Source organism: Dipteris shenzhenensis, chromosome 7, assembly GCF_047967505.1.
Source record: "Dipteris shenzhenensis isolate YYH24624 ecotype China chromosome 7, Dip_SZ_1.0, whole genome shotgun sequence".
Classification (NCBI taxonomy): Eukaryota; Viridiplantae; Streptophyta; class Polypodiopsida; order Gleicheniales; family Dipteridaceae; genus Dipteris; species Dipteris shenzhenensis.
Genome location: NC_141602.1, coordinates 27,569,541 through 27,589,029, shown reverse-complemented (window position 1 = coordinate 27,589,029; position 19,489 = coordinate 27,569,541). Strand labels below are relative to the sequence as shown.

General features: G+C 47.3%; 1 protein-coding gene across 1 annotated transcript in view; it reads left to right on the top strand.

Annotated features, from left to right (window-relative positions):
- FUS6 (COP9 signalosome complex subunit 1) overlaps positions 1–19,489 on the top strand; it is a 68,783-nt gene that overhangs the window by 14,066 nt on the left and 35,228 nt on the right. The gene's annotated exons all lie outside the window — the stretch shown is intronic.

Genomic DNA, 19,489 nt, shown 5'->3' with positions numbered 1-19,489 from the left:
AAAACCTGCCTGTCCAAGAGCCCGTCGCTCGTGACCCTCTGTGTGCTTGCTAATCTCCCTCTCTAGTACCGACCCATATATCTTAGCCAGAGTGTGGTCAATCATAAGAGTGTGGTATTTCCCAGTGTCCATGGAATCACCGGCCTTGTGTATCGGTGCTATGGTGGTGGTACTCCAGGTAGGCGGGAAGCCATGGCATATGGCATGGTTGAATAGCTGTGCTAGGATTGGGGTCAAGACTTCCTGTCCATGTGCAAAGTGTTTAGTGTGTAGTCCCTCATGATCCGGTGATCTCCGGTTATGAAGCCGAAGAAGAGCAGCCCGTACATTCTGTGCAGTAAACAAGTGACAAGTAGTGGGTCTGGACATAGAGGACATATCAGGTGATGCTTGACTTGGGACATCATAGAGAGCATGCATATGTATGCTAGACTACTGGATTTGTGATGGGGATGGGCGACTTCCCCTTCGACGAGCCCCCATCCCGTGGTAGGATCTCCTTCTCGAAAGGATCCGATCACCTCATCCATCCTATGTATGAGAAAAGCCCACTTCTTACGCTGTGTCACTCGGCATGAGATCCACTGTGCCTTTGGCGAAGTCAAATGCCCTAATGCTCGCTCACGTGTGAGCTGGGTTCTCATCTCTCTGCACTCATTGTCAAACTAGGGGTTCAGCAGCATTTTTCCATCTGGGACACGTACAGAGCAAGTCGTGGGAAAGGATCTGGTGGCCACATCTTGTATTATCGAGACAAGGGTATCTGATGCATGTGCTAGGTCCATGCCCTCTCCAAGTAGGACTGGGAGCTCAGAAGCCAGGTGGCTCACGTACACCAGGTCAAGAGCACAATCAAAATTGATATGAACACGGGTGGGTGGCAGGGGGGCCCTCCTCATGGATGGCATGGCGGCCGACATTCAGAAGGCAAGGTACGAGTGGTTTGCCTCGAGTGGAGGAGGATGTTGGGGTAAAGGCACATTGCCACCCTTTAAATGTTACGACTGCTATGACTGTCCTAAGACAGTCATAGGGTGAATACCTAAGCCTAATAAAACCTTTGAGTTTGTGGTGTGGCTCAAGGCATTCTTTACACACCCACACTCCTTGTGTCTCTATCTACTACTGTTCCACTCCCCCCTTTCCCTCACAAGTGGTATCAAAGCCTACCTCCTCCCTCTCTCACTCCGGTCTACCCCTCCCTCTCCCCTCGGGCCTCGTGCCCTCTGTCAGCAGGTAGCACTGTAACTGCTCTCGAGTCTCAGCTCGAGCTGTGTAAAGGCTTCGGGCAGCATTCTATCGTGCGGCGGTTCTCCTTCAGCGCGGGCAGCTTCAAGGGCAGCAGCGAGCTCTTCAGCTCGCTAGCAAGCGACTATCGGCAGCTCCAAGGCGGGCGCAGCCAACGCGCGCAGCGCGCAGCATCGGCCGCGCGCAGCCAGGCCAGCTGCAGCCTGCAGCTGGTCGCGACCGCGACCAGCCGCGACAGGCAGCTGGCCGTGCAGCTGTTAGCTGCTGGGTCGTGTGACCAGCAGCAGCTGGCTGCACACAGGCAGCCGACCTCCATCAGCGGGCTGTGAACAGCCGTGCACAAACCGGCCACGCACAGATCTTACTGTTCAGCAGCGTCCTCGGGACGCGTGCACGTACAGGTACATCCGTACCGGCTGTACCCTCAGCCAAGGTTCGAGTGCTTTTTTTTTTGAGAATTTCGACAGTTTTTTTTTGGGGGATCCGTGCCCTCGCAAGTACAGGGTACAGCAGGTGCTCTGTGCAGGCACAGCAGGTACAGAAGGTACAGCTGCACAGGCACAAACAGATTTGTTTGGGGAAGAAGGAAAAAGTGAGAGCACTCTGCTCTTCTGCGTGGTACTTGCAAGTACACGCAGGTACAGAAGTACAACGAGTTTTTTTTCTTGATGCATTCTCGGAATTTTTTCAGTTTTTAAAACTGTGTGTTTGAGGTACAGCAAGTACACTCGTGTCCCTCGTGCCTGAGGTGACTAGTGCCACAGTGTGTGGTGGTTGCACAGTTATTTTTCGGGAAGGTCAGATGCCTTGATTTGCAGAGGGCTTTTATGCTTACACTGAGTGCAAATCTCAGTTTTCGGGTGACTATTACAAAGGGCTTTTGCCTGGAAGTGTATGCAGTGTATGCCTTGAGGCAGTGTGGAGCCAGGGTGCTCACGTTGGTCTCGTTTTCCGCAGTGTATCAGTGACATTTCTTTGCAGGTCACATTTTGTGTACGGCACTTAGAAAATCTCAGTTGAGCCACGCTTGGCCAGGGCGCATCGAGTTTACTCGGTCCCTAACTGTCCATCGTTGACAGTGCTCAAAAGTTTTTCTTTTCGGTGTTTGTACGTTGGGATCTGTGTTGCTACTGTGCACACAGGCAGTTTATGCATTACATTGTCAGGTGAAAGTGCCAGGAGAGCGCTGAATTTTGTATGCTACCTCATTGTTGAGGGTGTTTATCACTTGGTACAGGTGTCAAACCAAGGGGCTTTTGCCCAGATTTTGCTTGTGAGCACTTGAGTTATTGTTTGAGAACTTCAGATGCCTTTTATCCCCTTGGCAGAAGGGTGATTGCTTGGGATTTGTCCCATACTTTGTTGCAGGTTTGTGACAGGCTGAGGTGTTTGGAGCCTTTTTCAGTGGACAAACAGTGTATGCCAAGTGGTTTATGCATATAAAATCAGTGCAATACCTCATCTGAGGTGGGAGAAGTGTCCAGGACAGCAGTGTTTTGTGCTTCGTCAGATGATGATGCACTGATAAAACACTTGTGGAACAGCTGCAGCAATTCTGTAGTTACTGGTTTATGCCTATTTGAGCACGGTACAGTGTGTCAGAAGGTACAGTGACTGGAGGGAAAATTTTCTGTTTTGCTGCAGGTTTTTTGACAGTAAAAAAAAAAAAACAGCACTATTGTGAGTGCTCCTGGCTCTTGATAGAGCAGGTTTTCTGAGAAATCAGAATTTTATTTAGTCATTTTTTTGACTTACAGGGAGTCAGGCACTTTCCTTGTCTGATATGGCATCAGGGGGAAGTGAATCCTCAATACTGAACATAAAGAAATTGGAAGGGGCACACAATTATGCATTATGGGCAGAACAGTGTTTGAATGTACTTCTGCTAAAGAAGATTTCTAAGCCCATAAGGTTGAAGGGTGTCCAGCCATCTGGGATGGCAGATGATGAGTGGGAGGAGCTTGATTTGTCCGCAAGGGCGGCTATCATGCTTACTCTCACTGATTCTCTTGTGTTCAATGTTCAGGCAGAAAAGACCTCTTATGGCCTATGGCAGAGGCTAGAAGAGTTGTATGCCCAAAAGAGTTCAGCCAGTAAGGTTTATTGGTTGAAGAAGCTTGCTGACCTTCGCATGAAGGAAGGTACAGCTATGACCTCACACTTGAGTGAGTTCAATGCCATCTTTACTAAGCTTATTGCACAGGGTTTGAACTTGGACGAGGAGTTCAAGGCTGCATTTTTGCTGTGTACCCTCCCTGAGAGTTGGGACACTTTTAAGACAACCTTGTCTAATTCAAATGTCACTCTTATGTATGCTGATGTGGAGAGCTCTCTCCTTATGGAAGAGATGAGCAGGAAGAACAATATGGGCAGCAAGTCTTCCAATGCTTTGCAGGTGTAGGAAAGAGGTAGGACTCAGCAGAAGGGGAGATCTACTGGCAAGTCCAAATCCCGCAGTCATTCCCGTGGCAAAAAGGATATTGAATGCTTCTACTGTGGCAAGAAGGGACACGTGAAGTCTAAGTGCTTCAAGTTTATACGGGATCAGACAGCCAAGAAGGCTGAGACAAAGGATGCAGGCAATGGAAGCAGAGGCAAAGGCAAGGCCAAGGGAGATGACACTGATGTAGTGAATGTTGCAGCAGAGGACAGTGACAGTGACAGACATGATGTATTATGTTCTTCTGCTGTAATTGCACATACATTGGTTGTTGATGGCCATGACATGCACACCTGGCTCTTGGATTCAGGTGCTTCTTTTCATGTTACGCCTCATAGGGAGTGGTTTACTTCCTACACAGGTACTCATGGAGTTGTTCACCTTGGGAACAACTATGCATGTCAGATTGCAGGGATTGGCAGTATACAGATAGTATTCCCTGACGGATGCATATTTATGCTTGATGGTGCTCGCCATGTGCCGCAAATCAAGAAAAATATGATTAGCACTAGCTTGTTGGATGACAGTGGTTACCACACCACATTTGGGGATTCCAAATGGGTGATTACTGATGGCCAGGTTGTAGTGGCTGAGGGTTATAAGAGTGATACCTTGTACCCTCTTTATGTTTCCAGTGTAGGTAATCATGTTGTTGCCATAACCGAGCTGCCGAAGGTTTCATTGTGGCATAGCCGGTTGGGACACATGTCCGTTAAAGGAATGCAAGAACTGTCACGTTTGGGTTATCTGCCGTCTCTTTCATTTTCAGATTTGCCTACTTGTGATCATTGCATTTTTGGAAAGCATTCTATGACTCCTCATAAGAGGAGAACTCCCCAGAATAGAGCACCGCTTGATCTAGTGCACACTGATTTGTGTGAGATGCCACAGCTATCACTAGGGGGTGCAAAGTATTTCATTACTTTTATTGATGATGCCACACGCAAAGTGTGGGTCTATTTCTTGAAGCATAAGAGCGATGCCTTAGATGCTTTCAAGAAGTTTGTCGCTCAGGTTGAGAATCGGACAGGTTGCAGGCTGAAATGCCTCAGATCCGATAATGGGGGTGAGTATGTGTCACACGCTTTTGTACAGTTATGCGAAGCTAAGGGCATTAAACAGGAACTCACAGCCCCTCATAATGCATCTCAAAATGGTGTGAGTGAGCGGATGAATCGAACTATTCAGGAGAAAGTTCGATGTATGTTGTCTTATGCTGCATTGCCCCATGGCTTTTGGGCAGAAGCCGTGCAAACAGCAGTTCACCTAATTAACAGGTCGCCGAACAAGGCTTTGGAGCTGAAAGTGCCAGAGGAGGTGTGGTCTGGCAAGCCACCTTCATACAAGCACTTACGTGTGTTTGGCTGCGAGTGCTTTGCTCATGTACGCAAAGAACTGCGCACCAAACTGGAGCCAAAGTCTTTCAGATGCATCTTCATGGGTTACGGTGACGAAGGTGAAATGGGGTACAGGTTATGGGATCCTGTCAAACGGAAGATTATACGCAGCAATGACGCCATCTTTAAAGAGGATAGTGTACACAAAGAACCCATGCAACCTGTGGAATAAGGAGGGTTGTTTATGATGATGTCGGACAGCAAAGAATGCCCATTAATATGCAGCAGCAGGCTGCTGTAAATAACCCTGTTCAAGAAAGTATACAGGTTGAAAATCAGCCAGACAATTTTGCCAATGATGCACCACTGGATATGCCAGCAAATGGCGCTGTAGGACAGCCAAATATGGTGGTACAGCCACCCGTCATGCATGACGAACAGGCTAGACAGCAGCCTAATACGGAGCATTTTGTTAGGAGGAGCACACGTGTACAACGGCCTCCTGACAGGTTTGTTCCAGGAGCCAATAATGTGGCTGATTTTATCATGCTGACAGATTGTGGTGAGCCTTCCAGCTTCAGGGAAGCTATGGGAAGAACAGAGAAAAGGAAGTGGGAGAAAGCCATGCAGTCAGAAATGGACTCCTTACTTCATAATGATACATGGGACTTGGTGCAGCTACCTGCAGGCAGAAAGGTTTTGCCATGCAAGTGGGTTTACAAAGTCAAAGTGGATTCAAATGCTTTACCGAGGTATAAGGCCAGATTGGTTGCCAAGGGATTTAAGCAGGAGAAGGGCATTGACTTTGATGAGATTTTTTCCCCTGTAGTCAAGATGACTACTTTGAGAGCAATGTTAGCTCTTGTTGCTCATGAGGACATGGATTTATGTCAGATGGATGTGAAGACTGCTTTTCTTCACGGAGATCTCCATGATGAGATCTACATGAGTCAGCCAGAGGGATATGCTGTTAAAGGGAAAGAGCAGCTTGTGTGTAAGCTCAAGAGGAGCTTGTATGGACTCAAGCAGGCGCCAAGGGAATGGTACAAGAAGTTTGATGCCTTCATGCAGTCCCAAGGGTATCATAGGTGTGAGACCGATCACTGCTTGTACACCAAACGGGCAAAGGATGGCAGTTTGATGCTACTCATTCTATATGTGGATGACATGCTGATTGCCAGCAAATCTCAGCAGGAGATTATTGCTTTGAAGAAGCAACTACATAAGTCTTTTGACATGAAAGACTTGGGTGATGCAAATCACATACTAGGTATGCGGATTACTCGTGACAGGTTTAAGGGACTTTTGTTTCTGTCACAGGAAGAGTACATTGGCAAGGTACTGCAGAGGTTTAAAATGGAGGGGGGGAAGTCTATTAGTACCCCGTTGCCTCCTCATTTAAAACTCAGCCGTAAGGACAGCCCCAGATCAGATGATGATAAGGCTGAGATGGCCAAGGTTCCGTATCCATCTGCAGTTGGTTCTTTGATGTATGCCATGGTTGCCACTCGTCCGGATATTGCTTTTGCGGTGGGAGTCATCAGCAGGTATATGGCAAATCCAGGCAAGCGGCACTGGGAAGCAGTGAAAGGCGTCTTGAGGTATCTCAAGGGTACCAAAGACTTGTGCATATGCTATGGTAGGCAGGATGCATTGGTGCATGGTTTTACAGATTCAGACTATGCAGGAAATGCAAATAACCGGAAGTCTACTACCAGTTATATTTTCACATTTGCAGGAGGTCCTATATCATGGGTGTCTCGGTTGCAAAAATGCATTGCACTGTCAACCACTGAAGCTGAATATATTGCGGCCATTGAGGCTTGCAAGGAAGCAATATGGCTTACTCGGCTGGTGGGAGATTTGGGCATTATAGGAGATATATCAGTTTTGCATTGTGATCGTCAGAGTGCTATCATGTTGGCAAAGAATCCGGTCTTTCATAAGAAGACCAAGCACATAGATGTGAAATATCATTTTATCAGGGAGGTACTGGAGGACAAGCAGCTTGAGCTTGTGAAGGTGCACACTGATGATAATCCTGCAGATTTGCTCACTAAGAGCTTGCCTACAGAGTGGTTTGCACATTGTCGCCACATCATGGGATTAGGATGAGACCATTCTTATTTTATGGTCTTGTATACAGTAACTGTATATTGCTGTAATTTGTTATTCTTTTCTCCCCTTTAGGCACATTGGCCTTTAGGTGGGAGGTTGTTGGGGTAAAGGCACATTGCCACCCTTTAAATGTTACGACTGCTATGACTGTCCTAAGACAGTCATAGGGTGAATACCTAATCCTAATAAAACCTTTGAGTTTGTGGTGTGGCTCAAGGCATTCTTTACACACCCACACTCCTTGTGTCTCTGTCTACTACTGTTCCACTCCCCCCTTTCCCTCACAGAGGAAGCCCAAAAAATTTGTGTATCTGTGGGGCAAAGGCTAGTGGACCCAACAGATAGTCCACTATGCTTCTCCCTCCGCCATTTGGGAAGCAAGTGAGCCCACCAGATGATGGCCATCTCTCTCGAGAAGATGCCTCCCATATGGTGTCACTGGGGCATCTGCATCTTCCGATTGCCTGACGATCCCCAGCTCTGTTGCATCCATCTCCGGTACTATGAGGAAATCCTCATCAAAATCTAGCAGGCCAACCTGTCTGTTCCTAGTGTGTGCTTTGAAGTCACCAAGGAGGAGAGTTTCCCCCTATCTAGAGTGATGTCATCATGGATGGTCTTATATGGGCTGTGCATGTTAGTGGTGACTTCTTGTGCATAAGATGATGTGTGTGTGTGTGTGAGAGAGAGAGAGAGAGAGAGAGTCTATTAACGTCCACTGGAGACCAAAAGGTCTATGGGACAGCAAGAAACCCTCTAGTACCTCTGCTTTAGGGAGGGCACATGGCAGCTCCCAAGGAGTGCAAAAAACAACCCTCATTATTTTAGAGTGCCTACATAATAGTCTGAAAGAGTAAACAGCCATACATCAGTTTGAGAGAGAGAGAGAGAGAGAGAGAGAGAGAGAGAGAGATATTAACGTCCGCGGAAGGCCTCGTGGGCCTATGGGACAAAGGACACCAAAATAGAATGGAAACTCATACAAGCCTCAAAGGGCTGAAGCAAAGGGCGTGCTAGGGCCCTTGTTGAGAGTGCTGTGCTAAACTTAGCTATAGCTATAGATCTCAAAAACCTCAAAAACTCAGATGAAATCGAGGTGAAAGGCCGGAGCTGGATTAGACATCTGTTGAGCTATCTCGTGCTGTGACGGAGGGCCTCTGTATCCGATGGGCTATGTCAAGAGTGATTCCTCGTCTCGGGCGACCTCTGAGGGGGTGAAAATAGGTCGGACATCAATCGTGCGTGCTCTGGTCACTCTTTGTGTCATGTGTGGACTATGTGTCCCTCACTCAATCGTATCTAGTTGTCTCTCTCCATTGATCCATATCGCTCACAAGGCATCTAACTCCTCCTCCACCCCACTATGTCCTGGAGCCGACAAAAAGGCATATCAGCTTGTGACCCGTCGTCGTGCTTGGTCTGCCTCCAAAACTTGTGTTGCTGTACCTGTCTGCTGCTTCCTAATCTGTTGTAGTAGCTTATATCTGTGATGTCGCATCTCAATTAGACAGAGCCCAATGCAGACCTAGTCTAAAAAATGGATAAGTTGTGGGAGTGCATTAAAACCATACCCCTCCTGAAGGAGGCAGTGGTATCTCCCTCGGATTTGGTAGTAGGTTGGGTAGACGCATAAGAAATGCTCCTCTGACTCAATCTCCCTCAATGTGCATGATCTGTAGGTCTGTTGCTCTCTATGTATATACCTGCAACTCTACTTGCCTCAATCCAGCTCCGGCCTTTCACCTCGATTTCATCTGAGGAGGAAGAATGGCAGACTCATTTCTGCACCATCTCCAAGGCGTTTGCAGGAGGAGCGGAAGTGTACATGGAGCCGAGCATTCCGTTACTCTGCGAAGGTCTGTAATGCGCCATAGCTGAGAGACGAGGATTTCAAACGGTGCTAAAATCGTTACATTCAAACGGAAGCGTGATTTACCTTCGCCAACATTCCAGCCACCGTCCTGACAACCTCCGCCTCCGTCTGTTTCCTCATCCCGTTCTGTTCACGATTGTCGGTGATTCGCTGTCTTCACGCTATCCCCATCGGCCTGACGTCTTCCGCCACCGTTTCCGTCGTGCCCATCGCTCCGTCTTCCAGTTTCTGTCGTGCCCATCGCTCCGCCTCCGTCTGCTTCCTTCACCGTTTCCGCCCGCACCTCAGTCTCAGCCTTCTGACTTGTCCGTCACCCGTCACCGTTTTCGCCACCGTCACCGACTTCCGCCACCTTTACCGTTTTCGCCACTGTCACCGTTTTCGCCACCGTCTCCCGCCTCTGCCTCAGCCACCGCTTTCCGCCCCGAGATTCACCTTAGATTATTTTCTTCCCTAATCTTTTTTTTTCTAAGGTTAGTCAACCTATGAGTTAGTTGACTATAAACCGTGGTTAGTCAGTTAGTTAGTTAGTCAAGTTCTATAGTCCTAGCTAGGGCTGGACCATCCTAGCAATCCTAGCTAGGCTTGGGCAATCGGCACAGTCCTAGGCCCGCACAGTCCTAGGCCTGTCTCTTTCTCAAAAAAAAAAAAAAAGGGCACTTCGAAGTTCGACAGTTTCTTTTGGTTCCTTCTCAGCCACCTTTGTGGCTTATCTCGAGCCTCATCTCCATCCTCTTCACCGAGCTTTCTTCCCACCCGCCCCTTCATCGCCAAAAAACAATCACACCACGGAGGAAGAATGGCAGACTCGTTTCTGCACCATCTCCAAGGCGTTTGCAGGAGGAGCGGAAGTGTACATGGAGCCGAGCATTCCGTTACTCTGCGAAGGTCTGTAATGCGCCATAGCTGAGAGACGAGGATTTCAAACGGTGCTAAAATCGTTACATTCAAACGGAAGCGCGATTTACCTTCGCCAACATTCCAGCCACCGTCCTGACAACCTCCGCCTCCGTCTGTTTCCTCATCCCGTTCTGTTCACGATTGTCGGTGATTCGCTGTCTTCACGCTATCCCCATCGGCCTGACGTCTTCCGCCACCGTTTCCGTCGTGCCCATCGCTCCGTCTTCCAGTTTCTGTCGTGCCCATCGCTCCGCCTCCGTCTGCTTCCTTCACCGTTTCCGCCCGCACCTCAGTCTCAGCCTTCTGACTTGTCCGTCACCCGTCACCGATTCCGCCACCGTCACCGACTTCCGCCACCTTTACCGTTTTCGCCACTGTCACCGTTTTCGCCACCGTCTCCCGCCTCTGCCTCAGCCACCGCTTTCCGCCCCGAGATTCACCTTAGATTATTTTCTTCCCTAATCTTTTTTTTTCTAAGGTTAGTCAACCTATGAGTTAGTTGACTATAAACCGTGGTTAGTCAGTTAGTTAGTTAGTCAAGTTCTATAGTCCTAGCTAGGGCTGGACCATCCTAGCAATCCTAGCTAGGCTTGGGCAATCGGCACAGTCCTAGGCCCGCACAGTCCTAGGCCTGTCTCTTTCTCAAAAAAAAAAAAAAAGGGCACTTCGAAGTTCGACAGTTTCTTTTGGTTCCTTCTCAGCCACCTTTGTGGCTTATCTCGAGCCTCATCTCCATCCTCTTCACCGAGCTTTCTTCCCACCCGCCCCTTCATCGACTCCATCGCACACTCATGGCACCCAGGCGTGCACCCCGATCAGATGATTCATCTCAGCATGGAGATGATGTTGCTCAGCAGGAGTTGATGCCAGTTACAGAGAGTGTATCTCCCTCACAGCCAGTAGCTGCTATGCCTACAGACACGCAGTTTTTGGATGCATTGGCCTCGATGCTTCAGGGGCTTTTCAGCAGATGGGTCAGCAGTTGGGGCAGCAGCTCACCACTGCTATGGCTATGCACGATATAGCTATCACCCAGATGGGTAAGAACATTGGGCAACAGATCACTACCGCCATCAGTATGCACGATAAGGGTAAGCAGCCCGCACCCCAGCACGGGGATCAGTCGGATAGCCAGGGTGATTTTCCTGACCCACGCAGGGGATCAAAATGAAGAATGTCAGCTCAGCCAAACTCAGCATGATAATTGAATTATCTGATGATGATGAAGTGGCTGATGTAGCAGACCCCCATGATGTCTCTCATGAGGAATTGACAGGAGCTCATGATGCAGATGAGTCTCCTGACACAGATGCCACAAAGGGGACTGCTTTTCCTTTTGATCCGGGTGGGGCTATTGAGCAAACCACTCATGTGATGCATGAGATTGATATTCAGCCTACATGTAGCAGGAAAGGCCGTAAGCCAACACTCTCTGTGTTGGAGCATCACCCTACAATGCCTTTTCATGTCAGAGGTGATGCTAATGGTAATGTTCCTGTGGATGATGAACAGATTTATTGGGATGCCCAGTCTACACTGTATGCCATCTCACTACATGCCTTGATGGGTGCCAAAAGTGCTGACACAATCAGGTTGAAGGGAATGATTAATGGCAGATCTGTCCATGTATTGGTAGACAGTGGTAGCACTCACAGTTTCATTAATTGTAGAACATTGCAAAGATTGGGATTAGTTGCTACAGAGATAGACCATGGTCTGAAAGTGGAGATCGCGAATGGACAGCACATGATCAGCAGACATTGTTGCCAGGATGCTAGGATCAAGTTTTCTGATCATTATGAGTTTGCAGGTGATCTTTTGGCATTGGATATGGGACCCATAGATGCTGTCCTGGATTGTGATTGGCTGAAATCCCTGGGGAAAATTAGTATAGATTTGAATGCTTTATCTCTTGAGTTTTGCCACAAGGGTAGAACTGTTACATTGCAGGGCATTGTGAATCAGAAATTGCAGGTCATTTCAGCAAGGCAGCTAGCTAGGGAGCTCAAGAACGAAAGTGCCATTTATGCATTGAATGTCTCTGTACCTCAGGAGGGTGGTATTCTCCATGTGGATAATTGTGAAATGCAGAAATTGCTCTTAGAATTTGGGGATGTGTTTGCTGATATGCTATCTCAGTTGCCCCCAAAAAGAGATGTTGATCATGCCATAGTCTTGGAACATGGTAGTAAACCAATAAACAAGGCCCCGTACCGACTCTCTAAGGTTGAACGGGAAGAAGTGGCAACACAGGTGCGAGATTTGCTTGAGAAAAACTTCATTGCTCATAGCACCTAGCCATTTGCATCTCCAGTACTCCTGGTGAAGAAGAAGGATGGCTCTTTTTGTATGTGCATTGATTACAGAGAATTGAATAAGACCACCATTAAGAACAGGTTTCCTATCCCAGGATTGATGACCTGCTGGATGAACTCAAGGGTGCTCAGTATTTCACGAAGATTGATTTGAGGTCAGGATACCATCAGATCAGGATGAAAGAGGGTGATGAGCATAAGATTGCCTTTCGTACAGAAAGAGGATTATATGAGTTCAAGGTGATGCCTTTTGGTTTGACTAATGCACCAGCCACCTTCCAGGCACTCATGAACAAGATCTTACACCACCTTCTTTTCAAATGTGTGCTGGTATTTTTCGATGACATTCTCATTTATAGTAAGGATGCACAGGAACACATTGACCATGTCCGACAAGTGCTAGAAATCTTGAGGATGCATCAGCTTTATGCCAAGGCCAGCAAGTGCACATTTATGGCAGAGGAGGTTGAATATCTTGGTCATGTTGTAAGCAGGCACGGAATCAGGGTAGACCCAGCTAAGGTGAAATGCATTAAGGAGTGGCCACAGCCACAAAATACCACGCAGCTCAGAGGTTTCTTGGGTCTTGCTTCTTTTTACAGGAGATTCATTAGGCACTTCGCCAAAAGGGCTGCCCCTCTCACTGATTTGCTGAAAAAGGATGCCTTCCAATGGTCAGAAGCAGCACAACTCAGCTTTGATAACCTCAAGGATGCCCTTAGCAATGCACCTGTATTGGTGTGCCCTGATTTCTCACGGTCTTTCATTATTGAGACGGATGCCAGTGGCAAAGGTTTAGGGGCTGTCCTAAAACAAGAGCATGGTGTGATTGCTTTTGAGAGCAGGAAGTTTAATGCCAGAGAAATGAATTATCATGTTTATGATCAAGAGATGCTGGCAATCTTGCATGCTTTTGCAAAATGGCACCACTACCTGTACGGTAGCAAGATTAAGGTCAAAACGGATCACAGGACACTCAAGTACTTCTTAACGCAGCCTAATTTATCCATGAAGCAGAAGAGATGGCTGGCTGCAGTTCAGTCCTATGATTTTGACATTGAATATAGAAAGGGGAAAGAGAATGTGGTTGCTGATGCCTTGTCCAGGATGTGGTCATGCAAACTGTCTGCCATTTCCACGCTTCATCAGGAGTGGATACTTGGGATTCAGGAGGAATACATGCAAAATTCTGATGCAGCTCCTATTTTTGTGGAGTTACAGAGTCCGTCCAGCCAAGGACATGTTCGATTTCAGCTCCGCAACGGACTGTTATGGTGCAGGGACAGAATTTATCTTGTGCCAGGCTCCAAGTACAGGTTGATGGTATTACTGGAAATGCACTCATCCCCTATGTCAGGGCATACGGGTATCACAAAAACATATGAAAAAGTCAAGGAGAGCTTTATTTGGGATGGTTTGTGGCGAGATGTGGTGAAGTTTGTCAGTGAATGTTTGCCCTGCCAACAAAATAAAGTGGACAACCGGTTACCCGCAGGCCTTCTGCAACCGCTACCCATTCCTGAAGGCAAATGGACTCACATTGCCATGGACTTCATTACAGGCTTGTCTTCTACAGATAAGGGTTGGGATAGCATATTTGTGGTGGTTGACATGATGACTAAGCAGGCCCATTTCATACCGACTAGGACTCGGTACTGCGCTTTACAGGTTGCCTGGCAATTCATTGAGTATGTGTTCAAGCACCATGGTTTTCCTCAGGAGATTGTCAGTGACAGGGATGCTAAGGGAGCCGCCAATATCTCAACAAGAATGGGGTGGGAAAAGAAATTGTGCTTTATATGGCTGGTTTAACCCTATCATCCACAGACGGATGGACAATCAGAGAGGGTGAACAAGTGGTTGGAGGAGTATCTAAGGCATTACTGTCATGACACGCATAAGTCTTGGGACAAATGGTTAGCATTGGCTGAATTTTGCTACAACAGCACCAAACACCTCTCTATTGGCATGAGTCCATTCGAGGCTATGTATGGATGCAAAGTGGGAATGCCTTCCAGGGGTTGCAGACTTGGCTGTGAAAAATCAGCAAGCAAGGAATGATTTGGAGAGTATGGATGCCCTTCTGCAGTTGGCTAAGAGGAATATGCAGGATGCCCAAGCCAAGCAGAAGAAGTATGCGGATGAACAAAGGAGGTACTTATCTTTTGAAGAAGGGGATTATGTGCATTTACGTCTCCATAAGAATCGATATTCCTCGCTGAAAGGTAATACCAACACAAAGCTTGCCCACAGGTATTATGGCCCCTACAAAATCATCCGCAAAGTTGGGCAGGTAGCATATCAGTTGGAACTACCCAGTACCTCCAAGATCCATAATGTTTTCCATGTATCCTTGCTGAAACCACATGTCGGACAGCATGTCCAGGTTCTTCCTGAGTTGCCTCCTATGGATGAAGAGGGCCACATAATCCATGTGCCGGAGCAAATCAAGGGCTTCAGAGATCATGTACTCAGGAACAAAGCCTACACAAAATACCTCATATAATGAAAAGGTTTAACGGAAGATGAGAATTCTTGGTAACCTGAGAGCATTGTGCAGGACTACCCCTATCTCCTATAGAGCTGATCAGTTTCTGTTGTATCCTTCTCATCCAGGGCAGCCTCTTGGAATTTTGAGGGCAAAAATCTTTGGGAAGGGATGGCTGTAATGAAGGTGGGAAAAAGATGGATTTTAAGGGGGAAATAGATGGGAGAATAGTAGGGGAAATGTGGGAACTGTGGGGGACTATATAAGTCAACCCAAAAGGATTGTAAGGAGCTATTGATTTGACGTCTAATCCACTTCTCCTTGCTTCCTTCATCATTTGTGTACTTCCAGTCTTGTTCTCTCTACTTCCCTCCCCTATTCCTTCTCTATCTCCCCCTGCCTTCCGTGGCTTTCTCTCACTTCCCCATTCACCTTCACTGCATTGTAGCTCTACCTACATCTGTCCGATGGAGATCCTCAATGCATGTGAGACCCCTCTGTCCTCAAGATATTGTGGTCTGATAATGAATCCATCCTCTGATACCCTCAAGAAGTGGTGAACTAGGTCTTTGCAGGGAGTTATTGGTCCCTCCCTCAAGCTCGTGATGTATGTAACTAGAGGAGGTCTAGCTTAACTTAGGCAACGTCATGGCACCTTTGTTTATTCATTTCCCCACCTCTAATTAGGGCAAATAATGTTGTGGCACCCTTGTTTATTAATCCGCATTCTCCATTTTGGGCAAAGAAATTGCCTCTCTAAATATCCTATCCATCCCTAAACTTCTTGTCCATCCTACCCACACCTGGTAGAGTTAAACAAACACTCCTTCACTCCTTCACCTCAAGAGGTAACGGTTAATCTAGTCTCGAGGGATCGATTCGGGAGGTGCATCCTGTATTGGAAGGCGCAAGCTAGTCCATATGGATATCGTGATTGGCAAACCATGCAGATACATGTGCATACCAGACCCCATCGGGCCCATTCTCTGCTAAGCGTATGGATGACTCTAGTGCTGGTCTCGGTAATCTCGTACTATGTGGAGGTAAGTCGCTGTTTGGAAAATGTTATCAACCTGGAGAGGTGTCATGGCAAACTCTGCCTGGACTATCTGATGGGGGATTGAGGGCTTACTCCGAATGATCTGAGAGCCCATAATCACCTGTAGCCGCTCAAATCTCCTCCACTTTGGTGCTGAAAGGTTGCTCCCCTAGCTAGGTGCTGCTCACTAGTGTGTCAAAAATCCAGCCCTTCGTAGGTGGATCTTGAAAATACGCTTGAAAACAGTGCCTCTCAACTCGGGCAAGAGCCCCCTAATTGCATGTGAGCCGTGCTCTGGTTGCATGGATCACCTTGAAAATCGGCCTTGAAAAGATTGCTCCCAAGTATGTGCAGGATTGTACTATCTCCACGGGCTCGCCTTGGTAAGTGAAACCATGCCGATGCAGCATAGTGCGTGAGGTGTTGAAGATCATGACCTTGGTCTTCCCAAGGTTGATTGTCAAGTCTCTCTTCCTGCAAAATACCTCCAAGGCCTCTAGATGTCTCTACGATCCCTTTGTTGAGGATGATATAAGGACTATGTCATCGGCATATAGCAAAATCTATATCATCAAATATGCGAGTAGAGATCCCTCAGCTCCAGCTCCCCAGGCGGTCATTGAAAGATGTGATCTCATCGATGTAGAGCCCGAAGAAAGTCGGTGATAGGAGGCATCCCTGCTTCACACCGATGGTGCTCTCAACTGAATGTGATAGACCTCCCAGGGCATGAGCTCTCCCTCTGACGGACTCGTATAAGCTCATCACCCCCCAGATCAAGACCCAACCTGATAGACCTCCAGGTTCATGAACCCTTCCTCTGGCAGACTAATAGAAGCTCGTCACACCCTAGATTATGACTCCTGGTAACTGCATCTCTTGAAGCCTGCGTATAAAGTGGGCTCGTGGGATTGTGTCAAAAGCCTTCCAAAGTCTATGAAGCAAGCATAGACTCTCTGGGATCAGGAACTCACCTCCTCCATGATTGCCCGTAAGGTGAAGATGTGGTCAAGGGTGGAATGTTGCCGTCGAAAACCTGCCTGTCCCAGTGCTGTAGGCCATCTCATGGGCTATCCATAGATGCCACTTATACCTTGGTATGTGCCTTGTAGGCCTAGTTATAGTCAGTTAGGACTATTAGCACAGTTAGTTTATGTACCATCTAGGTTGATTAGGACACTTAGTCCAGTTAGGGCAATTAGCCCTAGGGTTTTGTTATGTTGGCTCTCCCTTGACCCTCCACACTTCAGTTTTGCAGCAATCTATTACAACATCTCGTTTTTCTCCTTTTGGCTTCCATTTTTGAGCCTCCATTTTTTCCTACACCCAACAATGGTATCAGAGCAGGTTGGGAATCCATTCCCTCAGCCATTGACAGCTTTCCCAAGCTGTTTGGCAGCCTCATGAGCCCTCATTCCTGCTGGTTTTGCTGGTTTCTACACACCCGTGTGTGTTTGAAGCCTCTCCAAGCACTTCTGTCGCGAAAACCCTGATCTTGACGCGAGAAGACCGCATTTTGGAGCAGCCACCGCGAAGGGAGCTGCATTTTGAGGCGAAAGGAGCTGTTTTTTCTCAGAAATCACTTCACACGTGTGATGGCTACTTGCTGTACGGAATCTGTACAGTTGTACGGCTCATTTAATTCGCACGTGTGACTGCAGATTGCTGTGCAGCGATTGTACGGCCATCCGTACAGCTCGTACAGGCTGTACGGACCTGCTGCGCCTGCATTTAATGCACCAAAATGTTGTTTGAACCTGCCTTGAAGTGCGTGCCAGCTAGTTTGAAGATTTCTCAGCATTTTGGAGCTGTTTTGGGGTGTGTGCCAGCATTTTGGAGCTGCCTCGAGCTGCGTGCCGGCTGTTGGAGCCTTTTGGAGATTGCTGAAGTGATCTGGAGATCTCTCTTTGAGCCCTTTCTTCTTCCATTGGCTATTCTTTGCCTCGGGCTGCGAGTACTCCTCCATTGGATCACTCTTCTCTCATTTCTAAGTGCTCTTCTCCTCGTGGGAGTTTTACTGTAATTCTCATTTCCATCCCTCTTTTGCTCGCATTTAGAGCCTTCCACTGCTGTCCTTTTGGGCTACATCATTGGGTAAGCCGTTGTTGCATTGGCTCTTTCCAAAATTTGCTTCATTTTCATTTTAGAAAGGCCTCGTGTTGCCTTGGAAGGCCTCGTGTTGCCTTTGGGGATTTTTCTTGCAACAGGTACACCTTGGGACAGCAGAGTCTCTTGTAGGCATAAGCTTTGAAGCTTGGGCAGATTTTTGTTTTTCTCTCATTTGCTTTGCCAGTTGGTGCATTTGTCTTGTATTTTAACACCATGTTTGGTGGCAAAGATGATTTGTTTGGGATGATTGGGGCTGATGACAAGCTTGATGGCACCAATTATCCCATGTGACCATACATGGACATGTTTTGGTTGCTAAGAATCTATGGCATATTGTTTCCGGTTTTGAGGCTAGGCCTACATGCACTGTTACTTCTGGTGCTACACCTACAATCTCTAGTGCTTCAAGTGATGGGTCTTCAGGTGATGGTTCTAATGCTACTGCTAGGACACTTGCACCTCCTGCTCCAGGTGCTTTGCCTCCTTCACAGGAGCAAATTCATTTGGATGGTCGTGATGCCAAAGCACATGCCTTGATTGCTCTTTCAGTGAAACGGGTTATTAGCCCTCATATTTGGTCTTGCAAGACAGCTAAGCAAGCATGGGATCAGCTTGCATCTTTGTATCAGGTGCGGAATGAGGCGAGGGTTGCCTATCTCCGCAAGCAGTTGAAAGATTTGAAACTTGATGAGGATGGTAACATGGATGCCTATCTCACTAATGTGAAGGATTTGAAAGAGCAGTTGGCCAACATTGATGAGATTATGCTTGATTCTTAGCTTGTTTCTAATACCCTTGACGGGTTGCCTGATTCATATCAAGGCTTTGCTACTACATTGAGGTTGGTTGCAGGGGGTGATGCCAATCATTTCTCATTTGACCAACTAGTTAATCTTCTTCTTTAGGAGGAGCAAAGTCGTGTGAATCGCAATGCTTCTATGGCTAGTGATCAAGCATTTGTTGCCCATCACAAACACAAAGGTAAAGGCAAGATTTCAGCTGGAAAACCCTCTCATTCCCATGCTGATCATTCACATGGCGTGTCTTCTTCAGAGGATAACAAAAAGAAGAAGAGATGTAATTATTGCAGGATACCTGGGCATGATTTTTTTGAATGCAGGAAGCGCATAGGATCTGAAAAGAAAAAGAAAGAGCCTGGTCTTGCAGTATCTGGTTCTTCGAGTGTAGAAGATCGACACGAGTCTGCTAATTTTGCACAAGACCAGCATTGGGCTTTCTTGGTTACATGTCAGTATAATCCTGATGTTCATGATGCTTGTATGGCAGTTTCAGATGTTTGTGATGCTTGGCTCTTTGATAGTGGTGCTAGCAAGCACATCACTTCCTGCAGGAAGTTATTCAGCTCATTGGAGCTTACATCTTAGGGGGCAGTGTCACATGTGCCAATAATGCATCATATACCGTGAAAGGTATTGGGCAAGTTGCTCTTACTTCTGTCTCTGGTGGTATTGTTACTCTAGAGCATGTGCTTTATGTTCCAGGCATTCGTAAGGACCTCATTTCTATTTCAGCTATTGCTACATGTGGCTTTCAGGTTCTTTTTGATGGTGTGAGGTGTGCAGTGTATGATGCTACACATGCCTTTACCATGGTTTTTACTA